Below are 18,812 nucleotides of genomic sequence, written 5' to 3'. Positions count from 1 at the left end.
GGGGTGCAAATTTCTCGACCTCCGCTATCGGGTGGAGAAATGTAGGGTCCCCCTGAATAGGTCAGGCGTGCACTACACGCAGGAAGCGGCTACAAGGGTAGCGGAGTACGTGTGGAGTGCACATGTGGGTTTTTTAGGTTAGAGAATTCCCTCCCTAGGCCCGACAAGACGCCTTCTGAGACGCGGCAAGGTAGGAATAGGCAAAATGCAACGGGGAATAACAATATTAATGTGCTAATAGTAAACTGCAGGAGCGTCTATAGAAAGGTCCCAGAACTGCTCTCATTAATAAATGGTCACAATGCCCACATAGTACTGGGGACAAAAAGTTGGCTGAAACCAGATGTAAACAGTAATGAAATTCTAAACTCAGATTGGAATGTATATCGCAGAGACAGGCTGGACAGTGAAGGGGGAGGCGTGTTTATAGCGATAAGAAGTGCAATAGTATCGAAGGAAATTGATGGAGACCCGAAAAGTGAAATAATTTGGGTTAAGGTCAAGGTTAAAGCAGACTCAGACATGGTAATTGGATGTCTCTATAGGCCCCCTGGCTCAGCAGCTGTTGTTGCTGAGCACCTGAAGGGTATTTTGGAAAATATTTCGAGTAGATTTCCCCACCATGTTATAGTTCTGGTTGGAGATTTTAATTTGCCGAATATAGACTGGGAGACTCAAACGTTCATAACGGGTTGCAGGGACAAAGAATGCAGTGACATTTTTTAAGTGCTTTATCTGAAAACTACCTTGAGCAGTTAAACAGAGAACCGACTCGTGGCGATAACATATTAGACGTTCTGGTGACAAACAGACCCGAACTATTTGAAACAGTTAACGCAGACCAGAGAATCAGCGATCATAAAGCGGTTACTGCATCGATGATTTAAGCCGTCAATAGAAATATTAAAAAAGGTAGGAAGATCTTTCTGTTTAGAAAAAGTGACAAGAATCAGATTTCAGAGTACCTGATGGCTCAACACAAAAGTTTTTTCTCAAGTACAGATAGTGTTGAGGATCAGTGGACAAAGTTCAAAACCATTGTACCATATGTGTTAGATGAGTATGTGGCAAGCAAGATCGTAAGAGATGGAAAAAGGCCACCGTGGTACAACAACCGAGCTAGAAAACTGCTGCGGAAGCAAAGGGAACTTCACAGCAAACATAAACATAGCCAAAGCCTTGCAGACAAATAAAAATTACGCGAAGCGTAATGCAGTGTGAGGAGGGCTATGGGAGAGGCGTTCAATGAATTCGAAAGTAAAATTCTATGTACTGACTTGGCAGAAAATCCTAAGAAATTTTGGTCTGATGTCAAAGCGGTAGGTGGATCAAAACAAAATGCCCAGACACTCTGTGACCAAAATGGTACTGAAACAGAGGATGACAGACTAAAGGCCGAAATACTAAATGTCTTTTTCCAAAGCTGTTTCACAGAGGAAGACTGCACTGAAGTTCCTTCTCTAGATTGTCGCACGGATGACAAAATGGTAGATATCGAAATAGACTACAGAGGGATAGAGAAACAATTAAAATCGCTCAAAAGAGGAAAGGCCGCTGGACCTGATGGAATAACAGTTCGATTTTACACAGAGTACGCGAAGGAACTTGCCCCTCTTCTTGCAGCGGTGTACTGTAGGTCTCTAGAAGAGCGTAGCGTTCCAAAGGATTGGAAAAGGGCACAGGTCATCCCCGTTTTCAAGAAGGGACGTCGAACAGATGTGTAGAACTATAGAACTATATCTCTAACGTCTGTCAGTTGTAGAATTTTGGAACACGTATTATGTTCGAGTATAATGACTTTTCTGGAGACTAGAGATCTACTCTGTAGGAATCAGCATGGGTTTCGAAAAAGACGATCGTGTGAAACCCAGCTCGCGCTATTCGTCCACGAGACTCAGAGGGCCATAGACACGGGTTCCCAGGTAGATGCCGTGATTCTTGACTTCCGCAAGGCTTTCGATACAGCTCCCCACAGTCGTTTAATGAACAAAGCAAGAGCATATGGACTATCAGACCAATTGTGTGATTGTATTAAAGAGTTCCTAGATAGCAGAAAGCAGCATGTCATTCTCAATGGAGAGAAGACTTCCGAAGTAAGAGTGATTTCAGGTGTGCCGCAGAGGAGTGTCGTAGGACCGTTGCAATTCACAATATACATAAATGACCTTGTGGATGACATCGCAAGTTCACTGAGGCTTTTTGCGGATGATGCTGTGGTATATCGAGAGGTTGTAACAATGGAAAATTGTACTGAAATGCAGGAGGATCTGCAGCGAATTAACGCATGGTGCAGGGAATGGCAATTGAATCTCCATGTAGACAAGTGTAATGTGCTGCGAATACTTAGAAAGAAAAATACCTTATCATTTAGCTTAAACATAGCAGGTCAGCAAATGGAAGAATTCCATATATTATCTGGGAGTACGAATTAGGAGTGATTTAAAATGGAATGATCATATAAAGTTGATAGTCGGTAAAGCAGATGCCAGACTGAGATTCACTGGAAGAATCCTAAGGAAATGCAATCCGAAAACAAAGGAAGTAGGTTACAGTACGCTTGTTCGCCCACTGCTTGAATACTGCTCAGCAGTGTGGGATCCGTACCGGATAGGGTTGATAGAAGAGATAGAGAAGATCCAACGGGTAGCAGCGCGCCTCGTTACAGGATCATTTAGTAATCGCGAAAGAGTTACGGAGATGATAGATAAAGTCCAGTGGAAGACTCTACAGGAGAGACGCTCAGTAGCTCGGTAGGGGCTTTTGTTGAAGTTTCGAGAACATACCTTCACCGATGAGTCATGCAGTATATTGCTCCCACCTACGTATATCTCGCGAAGAGACCATGAGGATAAAATCATAGATATTAGAGCCCACACAGAAGCATACCGACAATCCTTCTTTCCACGAACAATACGAGACTGGAATAGAAGGGAGAAGCGATAGAGGTACTCAAGGTACCCTCCGCCACACACTGTCAGGTGGCTTGCGGAGTATGGATGTAGATGTAGAAATGATAAAAGTAAAAATGTATATATTTAATTTTCGGATTCATTACTCATCCATTCCATTTAATGAACACCGAAATTTTTGGGCACCTATATTCTGAACGCGTACCAAATATTATTAACATTTGCCTAGTAATACTGGGGATATATCAGTTAGATGGATGATATATAACGAGCTTTTATTGTTTAATGAAGTAAATGTTAGGAGAATAATAAACATTGAAGGTTACTCAGTTCTTACCCTGTAGTATATGTTTTAATCCTACGTTTATTTCCAGTGCAAGGAACTAGAATGCTTGCTCTAGGTGAACAGATTTACTGAAGAAGAATGCAAAATAAATAAGAATAGCACAATAGGTACTGTGCACTAATATTTCGAAAAATCGATTGAAACCTAATGCTCCTTATCCGTATGCAGTGACGCCTATCGGCTGAGGATGACACGGCGGTTGGATGGTACCCTTGGGCCATCCAAGGGTTGTTCGTACGGAGTTTGAATTTGTTTGAGTACAGACTGAAACTCCAGCGGAGTGTCGCATGACAACTTTTTCTGTTGGAAGTGGAGTATGGCCTCATAGTCCCATAAAAGGAAAATTGAGAAGTAAAATAAAGTTGCTACAAGGAAAAAACTGACACCAAGAAACCTAAGTAGCTTTTCCTTTCGTAAAAGTTTTCATTTGGTCGGTAGTTCAGTTTCGTAAATATACCCCTTGGGAGCCGTACTAGCAAGCAGCTATTGTCTCGAGTTTGTTCGGTTTCAGTAAGGCACTAAGCGCAACGCTTGACTTCATGCAAATCAAAGGGGCCGCCCTCTGCTTTCCTTTATATACACTCACAATTCTGTGCTTATGTGCTGCTTTGAGCACCCTCAATGGCAAATTCTCACTCCATCGATATCAGATCTATCGTCTTCACATGGTAGAATCGTAGATCGTCTACCGCTACGTAGAGTACTACGTTTTTCTATGATAGGATTCTATGTAGTATTTTGCTGGAAACCTCCGTCTCTAATAAGGGTATCGTTAATCACATCTCCACTGACTGAACGACGATGGAAGTCCTGAAGTTTGACATATGGGCCACTATTTTTGTTAAATTGTTATTCATGTCGTGACCAACAGATAGTGTAATGGGACGGCAGGGTTGGTGGCTCGCAGGAACTCAGTATGCTGCTGGTCTTCAACGATGCAATCCTGAGCTGTGAGAGCCGGTTGCCCTGCATGGTGTCGACAAGTGTACGGAAACACCAAAACACAACAGCTTCTAGTCGTGTCGGAGTGGATAAATACAAGTCCAGTATGGCTTTTAAGGTAGTCCGCAGCTCGTGGTCGTGCGGTAGCGTTCTCGCTTCCTGCGCCCGGGTTCCCAGGTTCGATTCCCGGCGGGGTCAGGGATTTTCTCTGCCTCGTGATGGCTGGGTGTTGTGTGATGTCCTTAGATTAGTTAGGTTTAAGTAGTTCTAAGTTCTAGGGGACTGATGACCATAGGTGTTAAGTCCTATAGTGCTCAGAGCCATTTTTTTGGCTTTTAAGGAAACCTTGTGCCATACTTCTAGCAAAATAGTGGCAATTGCAGGTAACGTTGATAGCGTTGGATAGCGATCACGCACACTTCTCTTCGACGTAGGCAACAAGGTCTCAATAATATTGAGATATACAGGGTGCGCCGGCCGGAGTGGGCGAGCGGTTCTAGGCGCTACAGTCTGGAACCGCGTGATCGCTGCGGTCGCAGGTTCGAATCCTGCCTCGGGCATGGATGTGTGTGATGTCCCCAGGTTAGTCAGGTTTAAGTAGTTCTAAGTTCTAGGGGACTGATGACCTCAGATGTTGAGTCCCATAGTGCTCAGAGCCATTTGAACCATATTATACAGGGTGTGTTAAAAAAATGTATACACACTTTGAAGTGTTATAGAAAATTTATTTCCCGTTCTACAATGTTAAATTTCTGGAAATGGAAAGCTATAGGTCCAATTGGAAAATATACTTTGCAAATGTGATTAATGTTCAAACTGCTGGCCTTCAGCATCAATACATTTGTGAGTACGAGTCACCACTGATTCCGTACATCGTACCAAAGTGAGAGATTTGTACGCACACCGCCTGAATCTCATTCCAAAGTGTGTCCTGGTTACGTGGTTTAAGTTTATACACCTCACCTTTTACTGTGCCCCATAAGAAGAAATCCAGCGGCGTGAGGTCTGGAGAACGTGCAGGAAACGCGATTGGTCCCCTGCCTCCTATCCACTGACCTGGCACATTCTGATCCAGGTATGCTCGTACGTCCCTATGACAGTGCGGCGGGGCGCTATCTTGTTGGAAATAAAACTCATCATTACCGTATAATGCACGAATGGCAGGGAATATGGAGTCAGCAAGCATTGTTAGGTACGTTTCTCCAGAAACAGTACCTTCAAGCTGGCCGCGGTGGCCGTGCGGTTCTAGGCGCTTCAGTCCGGAACCCCGAGGCTGCTACAGTCGCAGGTTCGAATCCTGCCTCGGGCATGGATGTGTGTGATGTGCTTAGGTTAGTTAGGTTTAAGTAGTTCTAAGTTCTAGGGGGCTGATGACCTCTGATGTTAAGTCCCATAGTGCTCAGAGCCATTTTTTGAAGTACCTTCAAAGCGGAAAGGCCCAGTGAGTCCCCTTGCAGACAAACCACACCACACATTTACACGAAGCAAATTCACAGCCTTTTCAACTGTAATGTGAGGATTACCTTCAGCCCAGTACACACAATTGTTCCTATTGACAGTTCCATTGAGTTTGAATTGGGCTTCATCCGACCAAATTATACTACCCATAAATCCCGGTTCACGTCTCACCATCTCCTGAACCCATTCACAAAATTCTAACCTTCGTTCTGGATCGTCGTCACTTAGCTGTTGCACCAGTCTTGGAATGTACACACGAAGCTTGCCTTTCTTCAGCATGCGTAGCACACTACTAGCTCTTACATTACTCTCACGTGCCGCTTGCCTTGAAGATTTTTGAGGCGAACGCTGAAACAGTTGCAACACCGCAGTTGTGGAATCATCACTTGTAGCTGTACGAGGTTGCCCTGATCGACCTTCATGCACATCACACACTGTTCCACGAATTTCGTAGACGTGTAATTGTTAACCTTCTATGTAGTTCTGTACCATACTCACTTCCCCACTGTCTTCGACCCGCAGCTACATTCTCAAACTTCCAGTACCACTTAATTATCTGCTTCCGCGCTTCAAAGCTCAAACGCACGTCCACCATGTTGCAGTTACTTTCTTGCCACTACTACCACCTGCTCAAGAAACATGACATTACTTTCTCACAGATATTTAACCTTGTAGAACGGCAAATAAATTGTCTATGACATTTCAAAGTGCGTATACATTTTTTGACGCACCCTGTAGTGACTGTGGTGGTCAGTGTAGATGCGACATTTCACCCTCGTTCTCAGGAAACCATTCCTGGACGATGCGAACTGTGAGACCAGGAAAACAGCATCAACATTAGGGACTAGCATTGTACCACGGGATGGACTTTATCAGCCAAAATTGTCACATAATCCTTGGCGGTAAAGAGACCTCGCACAGTAACCATGGCGCTAATGGAATATCAGGCTAATGGAATAACATGTTAAGCCTGCCCAAATCACCATCGAACGCCTGCCATGTTTCACTTTTGGAACATAAACTCGGCCAGACGTTGTAAACAGAGTGCAGCAAGACTCATCCAACCAAAGTAGTTTGTTCGATTTCTCCACAGCCCAGGTCTTATGGCTTCGGAACCATGTTTTCCTGTTATGGGCATTTGCAGGACTAATAAGTGGTTTTGGGATTCCAGCTCATCCTGCACTTCTCTGCTTATGGACCTGCATTCGGGCTATTTTGGTGTTAACAGGTTTCGCGAGTGGGACTTTCAATTCTACAGCTCGGTTCTACATCTGTCGTCCTCTTTATTTTCTGTCACACTCCTCTTCAGTGACCATGTGTCACCATCACTCACATTATTCTTACCACTAATGCGGCCTACTCTACTGGCCATTAAAATTGCTACACCAAGAAGGAATTCAGATGATAAACGGGTGTCCATTGGACAAATATGTTATATTAGAACTGACATGTGATTACATTTTCACGCAATTTGGGTGCATAGATCCCGAGAAACCAGTACCCAGAAAAACCACCTCTTGCCATAATAACGGCCTTGATTCACCTGGGCATTGAGTCAAACTGAGCTTGGATGACGTGTACAGGTACAGCTGCCCATGCAGCTTCAACACGATACCACAGTTCATCAAGAGTAGTGACTGCCGTATTGTGACGAGCCATTTGCGCGGCCACCATTGACCAGACGTTTTCAGTTGGAGAGAGATCTGGAAAATGTGCTGGCCAGGGCAGCAGTCGAACATTTTCTGTATCCAGAAAGGCCCGTACAGGACCTGCAACATGCGGTCGTGCGTTATCCTGCTGAAACGTAGGGCTTCGCAGGGATCGAATGAAGGGTAGAGCCACGGGTCGTAACACATCTGAAATGTAACGTCCACTGTTCAAAGTGCCGAACAAGAGGTGACCGAGACGTTTAACCAGTGGCACCCCATACCATTACGCCAGTATGGCAATGACGAATACATGCTTCCAACTTGCGTTCACCGCGATGTCGCCAAACACAGATGCGACCATCATGATGCTGTAAACAGAACCTGGATTCATCCGAAAAAATGACGTTTTGCCATCCGTGCACCCAGCTTCGTCGTTGAGTACACCATCGCAGGCGCTCCTGTCTGTGATGTAGCGTCAAGGGTAACTATTCCCCGAGCTGACAGTCCTTGGTGCTGCAAACGTCGTGGAACTGTTCGTGCGGATGGTTGTTGTTTTGCAAACGTCCCCATGTGTTGACTCAGGGATCGAGACGTGGCTGCACGATCCGTTACAGCCATGCGGATAAGGTGCCTGTCATCTCGACTGCTAGTGATACGAGGCCGTTGGGATCCAGCATGGCGTTCCATATTACACTCCTGATCCCACCGATTCCATATTCTGCTAACATTCATTGGCTCTCGACCAAAGCGAGCAGCAATGTCGCGATACGATAAACCGCAATCACGATAGGCTACAATCCGAGCTTTATCGAAGTCGGAAACGTGATGGTACGCATTTCTCCTCCTTACACGAGGCATCACAACAGCGCTTCACCAGGCAACGGCGGTGAACTGCTGTTTGTGTATGAGAAATCGGTTGGAAACTTTCCTCATGTCAGCACGTTGTGGGTGTCGCCATCGACGCCAACCTTGTGTGAATGCTCTGAAAAGCTAATCATTTGCATATCACAACATCTTCGTCCTGTCGGTTAAATTTCGCGTCTGTAGCACGACATCTTCGTGGTGTAGCAATTTTAATGGCCAGTAGTGTAGTTGAGTAACTGCGGGGCCAATGGAAAATCTTGTTGTTGCTGCCTAAATGACCACCGCCCGCCCGCCATGTTCCACTGTTGGGCCCGTTGTGACTCAGGGGATGATGTTTTCCCATTTTCCCTGTATGCGATATAGATCTGTAATATGGTGCCTCTTTGATCACCAAAGGTAACATCATACTCAGCACCAACAGTTGCCCAAATTCGAAAACATTTAACTCCGACAAAATACTCTCGCAGCCATACAGAACATCGTTATCGCCGTGACTGGCACTTGCTACGTACTGACGATACTGCACAGGTGCCATTCGTGGTCAAATGCAACAACTCAACCGGCAGGCGTGGCTACCATCTGCATTTATGTTCAAGCAGGTATTACTCGCTATCTTTTCTGTACACAAAAGTCTCTGTGATTACCTGCAACCATGGATGGAGCAGCGAAAGATAAGACAGTCTTTTGAAATAAAGGCTTCAACCATAAAGAGAGAGGATGGCTACAGTTAGCCGCTGGCATAGCTGACAGCGATCCCGGTTCAACAGACCGACGGTTCGGTAGGAGCTTCTCAAGATCGGCATAAACCCGTGGCCACAAGAGAACTGCCGACAGGTGTCAACTTGCTGCAGGAAAACGCTGCCCTTAGCCGCTGTTACATGCCAATTATCAGCTATAATAACGGGGGGAATAGCGTTCCTTACAACGATCTTCCCATAGGCACCTGCGCTTGAACTTTGCAGTGTCGCTCAGAAAACTGATGTAGGCCGTCACATGATATTCGAACCGAACAGGACACAGGAAAAATTACCCCAAGAATCAGCAGTTTAGTTGGCGTAAAGAGGACCGATGCAAAAAAGTCCAAACATTGGTTTTTATAGAGGCTTTTGTTTAAAGGTGACATGGGCTAATGCTTAAGATTATTTTGTAGACAATATTTTCAAATATGTTTATAAGGAAGTAATGTTATGTTTCCTCATGCAGGTCCAGAAGATTTTGTAATGTTGCACTTACGATTGGCATCCTTCGAACAGCGGTTTTAGTAGCAGTTCTGATTCCAAATGATGCAGTCCAGTTCCCAAAATGAATTTATTCCATACAATTAAGAACAAGTTAAAATAAATAATATTATATTTCCTCGTGTAAAAGTGTCCTATTTATGTTTGCCAGGCATCTCGATTCATGCGGGACTGTCCTAATTTTCTTGTTAGAAACTCACCTCTCGATTAATCCTTGTCTTGATGTCTAGAATTCTCGACTACACCAAAAGGTTTGTTCCTCATGTGCATACTGAAATTAAGAAGCTATCTTGTAAAGGTAACTGAGATTACAAATCCAGCTTTAAGCGTGATGAAAGCTAAGCTGGAAATTATGCACTCCCGGGCCATCACGTGTAATGTACTCGCATTCAGTAGCGAATTCGGTCAAAATAGTTGTTTGTTGTTAATATGCTGTTCAAAGTTCGTAGAGTCTCTTTACAGATGAATTCGTCGTTAGACAGTGAAGCGAACTTAGTACCAACGCTGGAAAAGAAGCAAGAACTGTAAATTCAAATCAAATTGGATGATGAGGTGTGTAACGTTGCCTCGTGGCTTAACAAAGACGAAAAAGCTCATAATGTTGTCTACCCATCAGATAAAGACGTCTTCTTTATGACATGCTATCTGTGGCGTATCTCTTCAACAGTGAAATAAACAGGTAAGGGGACAGTACCGCCCGACATTGAAAATAGGTACAACATACTTCATTATTTTTGTCAGAACAACAAATTTTTTTTTTAAAATATCTCAATTTCAATTAATACAGCGAAGCCGGATACCAGTGTGGGAAAGAATGACAATTTATTTATTTAATTGATCACATGTGCACTCCCACAAAATAAATCCCTACATCCAGTTTGGTGAGATCTGTGAAATGAATGAATGTATGGTCGTCTGCTAACTGCAGATGGTGAATGTGAATATATGATCATCTTTGAGACGATCCTTTGGCCACCTTTGGTGGAACCAAAGAGATGAAACTTACCGGAGCTTTGAGCGCCTGAAATATGGCTGACCAATACGGTAGCATGGTGCTCCCCCACTTCAGCAGGGGTGCGAGAGTACCTGAAGAACGGCCATGTTTCAGCACTCTGCCGCTGGATCTTGTGCTGTTAAGACCTGTTTTAGTTGTGCTCCGTAAAGACAAAAGAGTGGAGACATGGTATGCATGTGGAATATTTAACAGTATTTTGAAATAATAATTTCTCTATTTCAGGAACTTTTGTGGGGAGAATTAAATGTCAGGCAGGTAATATTAATGGGATTGTAGTAATCTTCGGAAGTGACCAACGGTCACAACGAAACCACGTGTAGCAATAAGTTGAAATACTTCCGTGTGCTTAAGTTAAGCTGAATTACTAGCGTGTGTACAATAAGTTGAAATATTTAAGAAATAGCGTGCGTACCATAAGTTGAAATATTTAAGAAATGGCGTGTGCAGGACTTGAAATTAGAGACGAGTACTTTCCACGTGGTGAGTACTGTGTGAGTCTCAATCTGTGTATGAGACAAAGGATAAAGAGAAGTACTCGTCCATGGTATCAGTTGAGGACTCGCGTGTGTGATGAATATGTTCTTAATATTACTTTGCGTGATATGATTCCGTGTGACGCTAGATTCAAACGCTGAGAGAGAAGCAAGGTGAGTCGGCCGTCTATCCAGCAACGCCACTTGGCTTGCATTGCACAGGAAGACGTGCATATATCTCCAGAGTTCATAGTAGGAAAGTAGAATTACAAAGTGGGGCAGTGTCGTGTGAAACTGAGATAAATACTAATTGAAGTGGGAAAGCTGAAAATGATAGTGTTGTGACTATTTATTGTATTGTATTCCATGTTGTAGTGTGGTGTATGTCATGTGATTTGGGTATGTGTGGTTTGCATGGGAGAGTAGCAAGGTAGTTTCAAAAGATTAGTGGGTTATGCGTGTTCCTTTTGTACTACTCGGTCTGGAGGAAAGTTTCGTGATGATGATTGTGAGAGTCGAAGTGTGAGAAATAATAAAAGATCCACCATCCTATCCAGAAAGTGCACTGTAGCGTTAAATAGTAACGAGACCATAAGATAGAGATTCACCAAGGTAAAGCCATGCCCACTGGGCGGAATTTCTCATGTGTTATTGTTGTAGGTTATAGAATTTGTGTGTTTAGGTTATAGAATTTATCGGAATAAATAAGATAGTGAAAAGAAAAAGATTGCTGGCCTTTTCCTTCGAATTGTATGTTGTCAAGATATCCAGAAATTATAATGTGTGCGCCACTCATATTCAGTGCGATGGCCACGTGTTGACAAAAGCCGTTAAATAAAAAAGAAAGAAAATGTGGTATTGCCAGTGCGTAGTTTACAGTCAGAGTTCTGTAAATTACTGATAGTCAGATGCGTGTTTCCGTTGCGTATTAGTCATATTGGAGGATAACTTGTAACTTAATTGTGAGTACTAGAGGTCATGTTACTCGATAAATAAGAATGAATCCACTCGCTTGGCAGACCACTCATCTCGCCGGCCTGACTGCTTGATGCCACAGTATGAGCAAGGCATGTGGGTGCCTCTCAGTGGCTTAACGAAGACGAAAAAGCTCATAATGTTAACTGTCTATCCATCAGATAAAGACGTCTTCTTTATGACATGCTATCCGTGGCGTATCTCTTCAACAGTGAAATAAACAGGTAACTGTAATTTATATAGATTTTCGAGGTTTTTTGTTTTGTTTTAGAGATACCAGTTTCGAAGAAATTCCGACCTGGAGGTTTCAGTTTCGTAAAAGATTCCGGCTTTCTCTCGACACAGACCTGGAGACCACAGACTTCAAACTGACGCCTATCTAGAACACTCGATTCCCACGGTAGGAGGCATGCCACAATCAGAGCACGCAAGTCGGCGGATGCTGTAACAGACGGGAATGTGCACGATGGCTTCCAATTGGTTCAAATGGCTCTGAGCACCATGGAACTTAACTTATGAGGGCATCAGTCCCCTAGATTTAGAACTACGTAAATCTAACTAACCTAAGGACATCACACACATCTATTCTCGAGGCAGGATTCGAACCTGCGACCGTAGCAGCAGCGCGGTTCCGGACTGAAACGCCTAGAACCTCTCGGTCACAGCGGCCGGCTGACGAGTCCCGCTTCAACTTGTCCTGCACTCACGGCCACTTTACTAACGCATTCAGGAAGACTGGATTGTTGAGTAGCACAGCGGGCAAACGCCGAGCATGATGGTTTGGGGCGCCCTTAGCTATAATATACCATCTCGCGTACTGGGGCAATGTGAATAGCAAATTCTTCAACAAGGGAGTTTGAGAACACTAGGTTGTCCCTCCTGCAAACGGCTCCACAATATCCTGTCACGTGGGTAAGACTTCCACAATGATAGGTACCTGCCCTGTACGTTTACCTGACATGTCTCCCAACGAATATGTCAGCAGTATGGTCAGTCGGAAACTTGTTCCTTCAGATCTGCCTTCATCCACTGTCAGTGCTTTGTGGACTGTTCTAATATAACACGACTGTGTGTTACACAGCATATACAAGTCTTCTTTGATTAACTGCCATGACGTCTAGGGCTCTGATTAAAACACGTGACAGCTTACACTGTACTGAATTCTCAGTCAAAGAGCTTGTATAATTCTGAAATTCGAATCGTTTGTGTACTCTCATGTCCCTAGTATGTGGAATGAATTTCGTCGTAATCATGTTTCAGACACGGTAGTGTGTTTCCCAAGTACTTGAATCTGACACTCTGGTCTAATTGTTGGCAGTCTGTCGGGAATTTACCCTCCTCTCCTATCCTGATTTTTGCCTTTCTTATTACATATATGCTGTCCGAATGTTGACCAGGTAATCGGTAAGTATGCATTCCTCTTCTTCTTTTCGATTTTCTTCTCTCTAGTTAGGAGACACAACAAGCAAAATACGAAGAATCATCTTTCTTCCAGGACTCATACCTGATATTCTCATGGTGACAGATAGGTACGGTGAATTGCTCTGAACAGCCTTTAGGCTGGGTACAATTTGTATAGTCAATAGAAGGATCGTTTTACTGTTACTATCCTATGGTACAGGATCAAAGTTCAAATACCCTCACTTCCTCCAGCTTCGGAAGGTGAAGGAAATCGGTTTGTTCGTTTTGTGTTATATGTGATCTACGGCGCAACCTAAGGGGCTTGTGGAGTCATCATTTAGATCATGGGCGGTTCCAAAGAGCATTCGAGAAACGTGATTGTTGTGTAGCAAAAATGAGACGCTGGTTTCAAAACGGTCATGCACAGCACATAGCTGAAATTTTTGCGATAGATTCCTAAGACTCCGATCTCGAACAGCCTTTAAAATGTTCTTGATATTTTTATTCATTTCCGAAAGACAAAGATCAATGTGTACCGCACTCGTGCACTTAAATCATGCGCGTAAAATTCAATATGAGGCGAAAACGTAGTCTATAAAGTGGCATAAACCGGAGAAATATGCTGTAAAGCGTGTTCATTACCATCACAAGGTTTTTGGGAATCCTGTGTTGCTGTAGTACTGAATCACACGTAAAATGCTTGTGTACGTAAAATCCGGTCTGAGGTGTAAAATTAGTGTGGCGTTATTTCAGTTTCAAATAACTAAACTATCAATATTTTGCTGACCAATAAAGCTCTTTTCTTGTGAGGTACAAACCGGGAAAAGAAGGGAACCTGCAGGAAAATGCAAGTATCACAGCACAAATAAGGTGAAATGTGCTCCTGTTTATTAATAGGTTATAATTAGTGGGTACCAGCTGCTTCATTCTACCTTCCCCATCGCCTTTGAAAATATTCCCAACAATTTTGGAATTTGAATTGTTACACTGAGAGAGAAGGTGACAGTGGCTGTGAGAGAGAGGCGGAAAAGATATCAATACAGGAAAATGGAAGGCGCCAAAGAACGAAGGAGACAGTGGCAGTGTGACAGAAAGAGAATGACACAGTGGCAGTGAAACATAACTGACAGTGACAGAACGGTTGTACGAAGAGGAATAAAGTGAAGAAGAAAGTGGAAGTGGGTGAGAGACAGTGATAATGAGAGACAGAGCTGAGACATGGGCGATGAGGAAGAGAGAGATGTGAGAGTGAGGAACAGCAGCCACAATGGGAAGGAATGAATGAGACAGTAGCAGTAATGCCAGAAGAGACAGTGACAGTGAGAGGACACTGTGGTAGTAGGACAGAACGAAGGAGCCTGTGGCTGTGAGCCAGGAGACAGTAAGAGTGAGAAAAGCATAAAGAGACAATGACAATGAGGTGGGCTGAATGAATGAGTGAGAATGGGCAGGTATGAGTGACTTACGGCAATGAACGAATGAGTGTGAGCGAGTTACTGTTAGTGGAGCTTGAGGGAGTAACAGGCGAGTTGGATATTGAAAAAGAGTGTTCGCACGCCAAAATTTTTAGAAATTTTTTTAATGGGCTGAGGATGGTAGTGTGCTATTACACATTGGTACCATCCCACGGGCATCATACCGTTGACAAGAGTGAGAGTTGGCAATAATCTCTTAGGATTTAAAGGTTGGCTACAGCGCGCATACACAAGCTCTGCAATCTAAGATGTTGTTGTCGCGCTTCGCAGCGCACGCATTAATTAGTGGCAGTTTGGAAGCCAGTGTAGGAGCCCGCCTGCTGTGATGCGCACGTGTGTTGGGCGAGGGGTCGTCGCCGAGCTGCCGTACTGCCGTGTCCGCCAGCAGCGACACAGGATTTGGTATTGAGCTGATATTTGTGTATGTGCGTAACAGCAGACGGTAATTTTGATAATTATAGGAGTTGAATTCTTAAGGGAAACCATTGTTAGGCGAATAGATTAAGTATTGATTTTTGTCATTGATTTCTTTTGTAATTGTCAAGGAATTGTTTCACTATGTATTTAATTGAGAAGTATTTCAGTCTGTCTCAAGAGTTTTATTAATTTGTAATATTGCTTTAATGCCAGTGGAGGCAGATTTACATACGAAGCAATTGTTCAAAGAGCTTCTATCATTTTGTTAATTGAATGAGAAAGAATCGCTTTCAGAATATAGTTTTTGAAAAAAGGAATTACTTGTTTGAGTTATCATTTATCGAGTTTAGATTTGACCAAACCCTTTCTCTTGAATTATATGTAGTTGTAGTAAGAAGCAGCAGCCGCAGCAACAGCAGGAGCCGCCATACATAACATGCATTGCACTCAGCATGAATAATAGGTTTTCTTATGTTTTTGTTAAATAATGGAATTCAGCAGATCAAACAGTGGCAGCAGAAAGACCAAGTAGGTTATTTGTTGCGCACAGGACCTATTAAGAAAAAAAATAAAGTTTAGGCGATCTCTGTAATAGTAAAGTTAACAAGAGTACAAGCACGAGATTTTCAGTAGAAAACACGAGATAAGAAGATAGAGCTCGCGACTTTCAAGAGAGTTGAAAATTTCAGTCAAACGCCGATAGCGGTCACGTGGGGTCTAGTCCTCCCAATGGTACTCCCCAATTGAGCAACACTTCCAGTGGCTCTGTACCACAGGCTACCTATGCTGCTCCAACATAGGACGGCTGGTGGCAGCCACACGACTTGGAGCCTCTTCGCTATGTGACGTTATGCAGAGAGTGCCTAGTAGCGGTTCTGACACCATCGTTGGTGCTTTAGTTCAGAGAGCCTCATCCTTGTGGACATTGGGAACTGGTATCTTATTTCTTCCTCAATTATATGTAATGAGTCTTCATGCACTTGGAGAAATACGAGGTGCATTCAAGTTCTAAGGCCTCCAATTTTTTTTCTCCGGACTGGAAAGAGATAGAAACATGCGCATTGTTTTAAAATGAGGCCGCATTCATTGTCAATACGTCCCAGAGATGGCAGCACCGTACGGCAGATGGAATTTTACCGCCAGCGGCGAGAATGAGAACTGTTTCAAATACTTAAAATGGCGACGTTTTCCTTACTTGAACAGCGTGCAATCATTCGTTTTCTGAATTTGCGTGGTGTGAAACCGATTGAAATTCATCGACAGTTGAAGGAGACATGTGGTGATGGAGTTATGGATGTGTCACAAGTGCGTTCGTGGGTGCGACAGTTTAATGAAGGCAGAAAATCGTGTGACAACAAACCGAAAAAACCTCGGGCTCACACAAGCCGGTCTGACGACATGATCGAGAAAGTGAAGAGAATTGTTTTGAGGGATCGCCGAATGACTGTTGAACAGATCGCCTCCAGAGTTGGCATTTCTGTGGGTTCTGTGCACACAATCCTGCATGACGACCTGAAAATGCGAAAAGTCTCATCCAGGCGAATGCCACGAATTCTGACGGACGACCTCACGCCTGCCCGTGTGGCATGTTGCCAAGCAATGTTGACGCGCAACGTCGGTTGTGACAATGGATGAGACATGGATGCCATTTTTCAATCCAGAAACAAAGCGCCAGTCAGCTCAATGGAAGCACACGGATTCACCGCCACCAAAAAAATTTCGGGTAACCGCCAGTGCTGAAAAAATGGTGTCCATGTTCTGGGACAGCGAGGGCGTAATCCTTATCCATTGCGTTCCAAAGGGCACTACGGTAACAGGTGCATCCTACGAAAATGTTTTGAAGAACAAATTCCTTCCTCCACTGCAACAAAAACGTCCGGGAAGGGCTGCGCGTGTGCTGTTTCACCAAGACAACGCACCCGCACATCGAGCTAACGTTACGCAACAGTTTCTTCGTGATAACAACTTTGAAGTGATTCCTCCTGCTCCCTACTCATCTGACCTGGCTCCTAGTGACTTTTGGCTTTTTCCAACAATGAAAGACACTCTCCATGGCCGCACATTCACCAGCCGTGCTGCTATTGCCTCAGCGATTTTCCAGTGGTCAAAACAGACTCCTAAAGAAGCCTTCGCCGCTGCCATGGAATCATGGCGTCAGCGTTGTGAAAAATGTGTACGTCTGCAGTGCGATTACGTCGAGAAGTAACGCCAGTTTCATCGATTTCGGGTGAGTAGTTAATTAGAAAAAAAATCGGAGGCCTTAGAACTTGAATGCACCTCGTACAAGTATATCTTCTGTTTGATGTCTGAACTTGTTCTCTAATCACTTTTGCTCCTATCCAACTTTCCTACTACGACAGTTACCACACCCCTTTGTAGGCGACCTCTCCTTACCATTGGCTATGAAGTCGCACATAACAGGTAGAATGAGGCAGCTGGTGCTCCAAATTTCAGTCAGGGTCATTTTAGTAAACAGAAGCTTCTTCGTCTCTTTTGTGCTCAGATGGGAGCATTTTTCCGCTGGGAAACTGTTCCCTCAGTTCTCGAAAACAAGACATCGCGCCCTGGACAGGAGTTTACCGTGGACAAAAGACGCTGCGGAGGCCATAAATCCTCCCGGCCTGAGCGCGCAGCGCCGCGCGGACGCGCAGCAGGAGCAGCTAGCCAGCCAGCCAGGCCTTCCCCGGCCGCAGGCTGCTCGGCGGCGCGTGTAATGGAGTCCGGCTGCAGCGGCCGCGCAGAGGCGAGGCCAAGTGTCCGGCTGCCAGATTACCTGCCGGCCGGCCGACTCGCGGCATTAACATATTGCATGTGGCGCCGCTGTTAGGCCGCAGATAAACATGCGCTCCCGGCTGCCCTACATTATGATGCAAATTCGTAGGTGATGGCCCGCTCCGAACATGCGCCGTTTGTCTAATCTACAGGTAGGCAACACGGCGGCGCGCCCGGGAAGAATAGCAGGTGGAGCGCAGGGGCGGTTCCCGCCTCACGCACACGCGGAACTGCCGTACGGAACACGCCACGGATAGCCTAGGACACGGCAGCGGGGCAACTTGTAACAACACATATCGAGCACGATAGGGTACTTCGTAATTTATTTCGGGGTAATTTTTCATTGACGTTGAGAAGGTGGGATCAGGCGATGGGACGCAGTAGGGGAGTAGCTGTTTCTTGTTCCGGCTGTGTACGCCTAAGTCTGACACACAAACATGCATGTCTGAAGAATGATATTTTCACTCTGCAGCGGAGTGTGCGCTGATATGAAACTTCCTGGCAGATTAAAACTGTGTGCCCGACCGAGACTCGAACTCGGGACCTTTGCCTTTCGCGGGCAAGTGCTCCACCAACTGAGCTACCGAAGCACGACTCACGCCCGGTACTCACAGCTTTACTTCTGCCAGTATCTCGACTCCTACCTTCCAAACTTTACAGAAGCTCTCCTGCGAACCTTGCAGAACTAGCACTCCTGAAAGAAAGGATATAGCGGAGACATGGCTTAGCCACAGCCTGGGGGATGTTTCCAGAATGAGATTTTCACTCTGCAGCGGAGCATTATGTGGAATAGCAATGAATGTAAACCCTCTCTACATATAAAAGTAAGTGTCCTGATTGACTGACCCCCATGGTTCAGCCCAGATCGCTAAGAATAG

This window comes from Schistocerca nitens, chromosome 7 (assembly GCF_023898315.1).
Source record: "Schistocerca nitens isolate TAMUIC-IGC-003100 chromosome 7, iqSchNite1.1, whole genome shotgun sequence".
In the NCBI taxonomy this organism is placed as follows: Eukaryota; Metazoa; Arthropoda; class Insecta; order Orthoptera; family Acrididae; genus Schistocerca; species Schistocerca nitens.
Note: the sequence above shows the minus strand (reverse complement) of the source record.